Here is a 7,136-nt window from a genome sequence, read left to right on the forward strand (position 1 = left end):
GGTGGGGGAGAAACGGCTGCAGAGCTGCAGACTCGCAGAGGATGGGAGGTTTCCGAGGGGCCTCACCTCCTGTGTTCACCGGTGACCTTGGCACCGGGGGCAGGAGTGCTCCTAGCCTCTCCATGGGGCATCCTCGTCACCAAGTGTTCCCCACGCCCAGATGACGTGGGTGATGCAGGGACCAAGGTCATGTCCTTCGGGAGCTCATAGGAAGGAGAGAGAGGCCACAGGTTAGCAGGGGTGGATCCCCACCCTGCCAACATCCCATCCATGGGATGGGGAAACTGAGTCCTGGGGCAGCTCCACTGTATCCTAGTTATTAGAACTGCACTGGGAGCCTGAGCAGGAAAGCTTTGGTACCATTGCACAGCTCTGATCCCTCACACCTAGGAAGGCTGAGCTGCAGCAGGGACGCACTGGGCTCCGATGCCTCCGTCTTTGTCTCTCCTGAAGGTCTCTGAGCAGGTCCAGCCAAGTTTCTAAGGTAGCCAGACCTATCAGAGCCACATTGCCAAGACACCAGCCCGGCACAGACTGCAGCCTGACCAGGGGCTCCAGGCACTGCCTGCTGCTCTTCCTCCCTGTGCAAACCAGCACAGCCATCCTATCCCATCCCACCCCAGCTGCAGAGCAATAGATTTTTTCCTTACACAGCCAAGAGTCAGCCCCAAGGGGAGGTAGCAGAGGTAGAGCTCTGCTAAAGAGCTCTGGCCCTTTAGGAGGCACCTTGCTAATATCCTCAGACTGCACACCCGCTTTGGTCTGACCAGAGATGCAGGAACAGCTAGGAGGGACCCATTCCTCCCTAAACATTGTCACCCCATGCTGTTCTTCCTCCTCCTCCTCCTCCTCTCCAGGCCAGGAAGGGTCTGGAGCCTGCCTTACCTCGCAGCCCTTGTGCACAGCTCCCAGCTCAGTCAGAAGGACCAGGCCTGAGGGATGGACTCAGTGTGTAACACCAAGGGGTCTGCAGCAGCATGTCGCTGCCTGGGATTTACACACATCCACCACAGGTACCGGAGCACACCCGCTCTCACGCAAAGGATGGTCACCGAGTCAACCAGTAAAATATGCAAGAAATACACTCCAAACCCTCTCACTCCCAAAACACACCTCCACCAAGGCCAACGGCCCTACAAAAGATTGGAGGAGTACTTCAGCCAGCTCACAGCTGCCTCTGAGGGCCAGAGTTTCCCTGATTAGCTCACCCACAGCTGAATTAGATGCAGCACCAGCTGAAGAGAATTAAACAAGAGGAGAAACAGGATTAGGCTTTCTCCTTCTAGCTCTAGGGTCTGTAGGCAGCCAGGTATTACAGAAACTGGGTGGTCTGGATAAAACAGGATTAAACAGAAGCCACCTACCAAATGAACAAGCCCACAGCACTGGAAGAGGTGCCACACATCTCCCCCAGCCAACTCCCCGCTGGGTTGCCCAGTTCTCACATTTCATTGCCAAGGAGCTTGAGTGGACCAGCAGGTCCCCACCATTCACTGCTGGAAGGAGATCAACAGCACTCAGCTCCAAGGGCAGGTCGCTACAGTCACAGCAACAGGCATGGTCTCAGACAGCAGGGAACCAGATCCCTTTTCCAGCATCACCTTAACTCTGCCCAGCAAAGCAGATGCAGAACCATTGCAGGAGCAGGGAGAGCTAGACCCAGAAGCAGCCACATGGGAGACCAAACAATATGATGACACTGGAACAGGTTGCCCAGGGAGGGGCCTCATCCCTGGAGGTGTTCAAGGCCAGGCTGGATGGGGCTTTGAGCAACCTGGTCTGGTGGGAGGTGTCCCTGCCCATGGCAGGGGGGTTGGAACTCGATGATCTTTAAGGTCCCTTCCAACCCTAACCATTCTATGATTCTATGATGGTGAGTTCCGCTGCCTACACACACTTCAGCCACCTCCCTTAGGGCAGGAGGCACTGGGCATCATGATGCTAGCTAACATCATCAGGGCACCTTGAATGCCTGAAGCCAACTTGACCCAGAAGATAAAGCACTGCCCACCACACAAAAACATCCCTCTACACCACTTCCTCCTTCCTGCCACGCTCACAACTCTTTATAGACATCAGCTGCTGCACACAGCTACCCACCTGGTCCCTCCCACCATTCTCCCCTGTCCCACCTTTGATGGAACAGGGGAGAGCTGGGAGGAACAGTGGGGGGACAAGCAGAGAAACCAGGCAGCAAAGAGAGAATCTCAGGGGAGTTCGGGTGGTGAAGGCAGTACAGGGCCCAGCCCAGACAAGAGGTCCTCAAGGAAAGGACAGCGGTGGTGGCACTCAGTTGAGAGTCACATTGTGAGGATGTCAGTGCCTGAAAGTCACCCAAGGTCTATAGGACATGCCCTTGAATCACTAAATTCAGCAGGGAGCCCAGAGCTGAACTGAATGCAAACCAGCTCAAACCTTTGTGTCTTGTCATTTATTATTTTTAATTTCTTATCCAGAACTGCTGTTCTGAACTTCAGTAGAAACTGAAGCAGCCACTACAGAAACCAAACTAAGACAGGGCAGGAAAACACACCATCTTGATTTCTGGATAAGAAACAAATCCAGCTTAGCACAAGCAATGGAGTTTAAGGATACTTTCATTTTCCAAGGTCCTCATCATAAGTGGCTACACCTGCTATTTTTTTGAAGTCCCCTCCATAGAGCACTACAGAGTCAGTTGCTCTGAATTAATAAATGCTTTTAAACGTTTGGCCTATGCACTTTGTCCACCATGGACAAAGCTTGTCCATAGAGGGGGGAGGCCCACTGCTGACTCAGAAAGATCATGAGATGTGATGCATGGTGGGAGAGAGAACATGACACGCTGCCTTGCACCAGTCATTCCCAGAGCCTGATTTATTTGTTATTCGCAGAGCAAAGGAAAAAGCCTCAGAGCTTAATCTGAGGCTGTGAGGGTCTTCATGGGGAAACCAATGACTGGATTTTCAGAAAAAAGTGCTGGCAAGACCCAGCAACTGGTATCAAATTTTCAAGAGCAAAAGTCGGAGGAGATAGGAAGAGCCATGTTTCAGTATGAAGGGTAGGTAGCTAGACCCTGTTATGCTCTCCTTATTATGCCTGAAAAGTGGATGATGTGCCTGGATTTTGAAGGCACCATCACGTCAAATGTCTGCAAGGAAAATGCCCACACTGAAAAAGACTTAAACTTTGGTATTTCTTGATCATACCTCAGGCCCTTAATGATTGCAGGTAGAGTTCAGTTGCTCAATGACTTCTGTAGCAATAGGACAAAAGGCAATGGTTTTAAACTAGAGCAGGGTAGGCTTAGATTAGACATTAGGAAGAAGTTCTTTACAATGAGAGTGGTGAGACACTGGAACAGGTTGCCCAGAGAGGTGGTGGAGGACCCATCCCTGGAGACATTCAAGGTTAGGCTTGAGGAGGCTCTGAGCAGTCTGATCTAGCTAAAGATTTCCCTGCTTACTGCACGAGGGTTGGACTAGCTAAACTTTAAAGGTCCCTTCCAACCTAACACATTCTATGATTCTCTCCTCTGCACAGGACAGCCATCTGCTAGTGACATTTTCAGACAAACAAGCAGTCTCTTATTTTCAGAAGCCACGCTCCATGGTCTCGCTGACCTACCAGACATGGGGTGGGGGAGCGTGTGGTGGGATGTGTCACCTGGAGAAAGAGGAAAAGGCCTGCTCAAAGCTCAACCTGGAGACCTTGTGGCCCACAACCCCAAGATCATCTTTCCAGGGTCTCAAGGCAGACTAAGCATAGGGATGTCCAGGAGCCACAAATGGCCACTTTGAGACTTCCCGCCCCAGTCTTGGTTATCATATCCCTTTACTTTCAATTTCAAAAAGTGACTGTTCTTATTGCAGGCAATGCTCTGGATTTGCTTGCGACAGTGGACTGAGATCATCAGCATCAAGACAGTCGAGATGGATTGCTCAGGGGGCTTAGCAAGCTCTGCTTGCACTGACTGCAGTGGGCACACGCAGGGCCATCTGCACTAGATGTTAGATCCCACTCTGCTGTCCAGTTTATTTTTTTTCCATTACCCATGTGTTGAGCTGTTCTGCCAACACGTGCTCAAAGCACAACCTGGAGACCTTGTGGCCCACAACCCCGAGATCATCTTTCCAGGGTCTCAAGGCAGACTAAGCATAGGAATGTCCAGGAGCCACAAATGGCCACTTTGAGACTTCCCACCCCCATCTTGGTTATCATATCCCTTTACCTTCAATTTCAAAAAATGACTGTTCTTATTGCAGGCAATGGTCTGGATTTGCTTGTGACAGTGGACTGAGATCATCAGCATCAAGACAGTCGAGATGGATTGCTCAGGGGGCTTAGCAAGCTCTGCTTGCACTGACTGCAGTGGGCACATGCAGGGCCATCTGCACTAGATGTTAGATCCCACTCTGCTGTCCAGTTTATTTTTTTTCCATTACCCATGTGTTGAGCTGTTCTGCCAACACGGAGCATCAGGAACTCTGAAATCCCTCATCATGGGCTCAAATTAAACCACCAAGAGGCATCACACTGTCTACATTAAACCCCTATCAGAGAGGGTTGAGCACAGCCCAAAACATCTTTGGATGTCTTGGCCAAATTAAACACTAACCTTGGTGCTCTCATGTAAACACTTAAGATCACAGCTGCAACGACTGTGAGCTGAGGACAGCCAGTGAGCTCCTGAGAGAGACAGCACTGTTGGTGTGGAAGCATCCTGTCCTCCCCAGCTGGCTCAGCCCACTACTCACCCCAGAGCCAAAGCCCACTCTGAGTTACCACTGAGTGCTGCAGGACTCCAAAACAGCATTCAGACATGAGAACCCTCACGTTTTTCTTTTTCTCTCTGCCTGTGATCTGTGTGTGAGCTGCTGGATGTGTGTAAATCACAGGCAGCAACACCCTGCTGCAGACCCCTTGGTATTATGCACTGAGCCCATCCATTAATACCAGATGGTCTGTCTTCAGAAGGTGGCATCAGCTTCTTCAGCCCTCCTCTTGCTAGGCCTGCTAATGCCAACCACCCTCCTTGGTTGAAACCACCACACCTGAGAGCAGGGAGGTCAAGAGAAACCCAGGGGTTTATAATCAGAAGAGAAACCCAATCCATCTAGCTGGGTACCAGCTCTTAGAAGCCCACAGCTCTTGGAAGTGAGAGCCTGTAGCATCCCAGGCTGGAGGGAGCCTCTTGCTTTGTCTAACCAGTAGTGTGGTGTGGGTACCACCCTAGCACAGCCTGTATGCAGCCTCTCAAACCCTGGCAAAGGATTTACAAGGACCAGGTTGAACAGTTTCTGCTTTAAACACTTCCCTCTTAATGGAAAATTACCTTCTCAATTGAAAATAGTCTCTTAGTCACTGCTTTTCACCTCTTTTGAGATTCTTCCTGGTTTTGAATTATGTTGTTTTTGTGACACTGAGAGAAAAAAAGAATATTAGACTTTCCATAATTCTGTATTACCTTCTCAAATTGAAAATAGCCTCTCAGTCACTGCTTTTCACCTCTTTTGAGATTATTCCTGGTTTCGATGGGGTTTTTATGTTGTTTTTGTGACACTGAGAAAAAAAAAGAATATTAGACTTTCCATAATTCTGAAATTTTTTTTTTCCTTTCTCCTGCTTTTTTTTATTCCCTTTTCCACCTTTTTACAGTGAAATACTGGAGAATAAATCACATCCCCATGTGGGAGCTTTAACAAAATGCTTCATTTTTATTCTTCTTTCTTTCCTGTTGTCACTACTCCTTTCCCTGGAACTTCCCCGAGCGGCAGCGTTGCAATCTGTCACACGGACAGACGAAGCACGGCTGCATCTCACCCCACTGTCTGCTGAGAGGGTCAGGAGGGGCAGATCACTTAACACTACACCTGTTTTATGAATAATAATACAGGCAGTTTTGCTGGGTTCCTGGGAGGATGTTTTCCCACCAGGATAAACTCCGTGTATTGAACAAATTCATGTCTTTAACTTGTTTGACTCTGGTTAGCTCAGTTGCAAGGGGAAGCTCCAGCAGCACCGTTTGAGCAGGGAAAAGACCAGGTTTTGTTAGAGGGGCTTGTGCTTTCTCTCTCTGTAAGTTTCACTTACGGAGGTATGAGATTATAAATCTGGGGTTGAAGAGCCTGTTTCCAATGCAAAAATATATAGAAAAAAAAAAAGCGAGCCTGAGAACAGGATCCATGAAGCTTCAGAAAAATTAAAGTTATCCATAAGCATGCCAGGTTTGGGTCATCTCAAAATACCACACCTAGACTAAAATGAAGCACTTTTGTTCTTTCTTCAGTGGCTGGATTAGCTCAGGAAAAAAAAAAGTTCCTTTTTAATATTTTTAATGTACTTTTTCAATTACTTCAAAAATTCCAAGAATTTAAGATGGCAGAATGAAACATTCTCATTCAAAGCAACAAGTTTCTCCAGGTCTTTCCTTAGCAGGAGCAAGAAGCAGCAATACCTGTTCTCTCTTGATCAGAGGACTGTGTGCATCAGCACATGTAACGATACCCTGAGTGATGTTACTGCCCTGATTTGGATTGCCCAAGAGTCTCGGGAAGGTTCCTCAGCCCCATCCCAAGCCAGATCTGTGACAGTGGCAAAAGAGGACACTGTTCTGCCAGCTCCAGTCAGTGCCTCTCTCATATATTGTTTTATTTGTTTTGTCGGCTTTTATTGAGAGTGAAAAAATAATTTAAAGCAATTATCTGTACAGGAGAGCAAGGGACTGGTTAACTGGTTGGAGGATCTGTGACGCCCCACAGCCAGGCCAGGGAGGGCTAGAGGGGGTGATTTACAGCTGTACAAAAACACAACAATCCCACCGAGGAGGAGCAGAGGGTGGAGGACATCTCTTGAGCTCTTGTAGGCCCAGAGCAGAGGCGTGGGAGGCTCTGCAGGGGCATGAGGGACCAGGGTCTGGCCATAGTGGAGCCAGACCCTCAAGTGACCTGCAGGGGTGTCTCCAGCATCTCCATGAGGAAAGTGTCAATGGGGGTGTCCCCAATCAGCTTGAAGAAGAAGAGGTGCTCCAGGCATTTCAGCCCAATGGACCGCAGTGCTGGCAGGCGCAGGAGGAGTTTGGCAAACCTAGGAGGAGGAAAGCAGAGTCGAGGCATGCAGAAGACACTGGCCACCCTTCCCATGTGTTTCCAAGTCTG

Source organism: Calidris pugnax, unplaced genomic scaffold (assembly GCF_001431845.1).
Source record: "Calidris pugnax isolate Ruff unplaced genomic scaffold, ASM143184v1 scaffold63, whole genome shotgun sequence".
Lineage (NCBI taxonomy): Eukaryota > Metazoa > Chordata > Aves > Charadriiformes > Scolopacidae > Calidris > Calidris pugnax.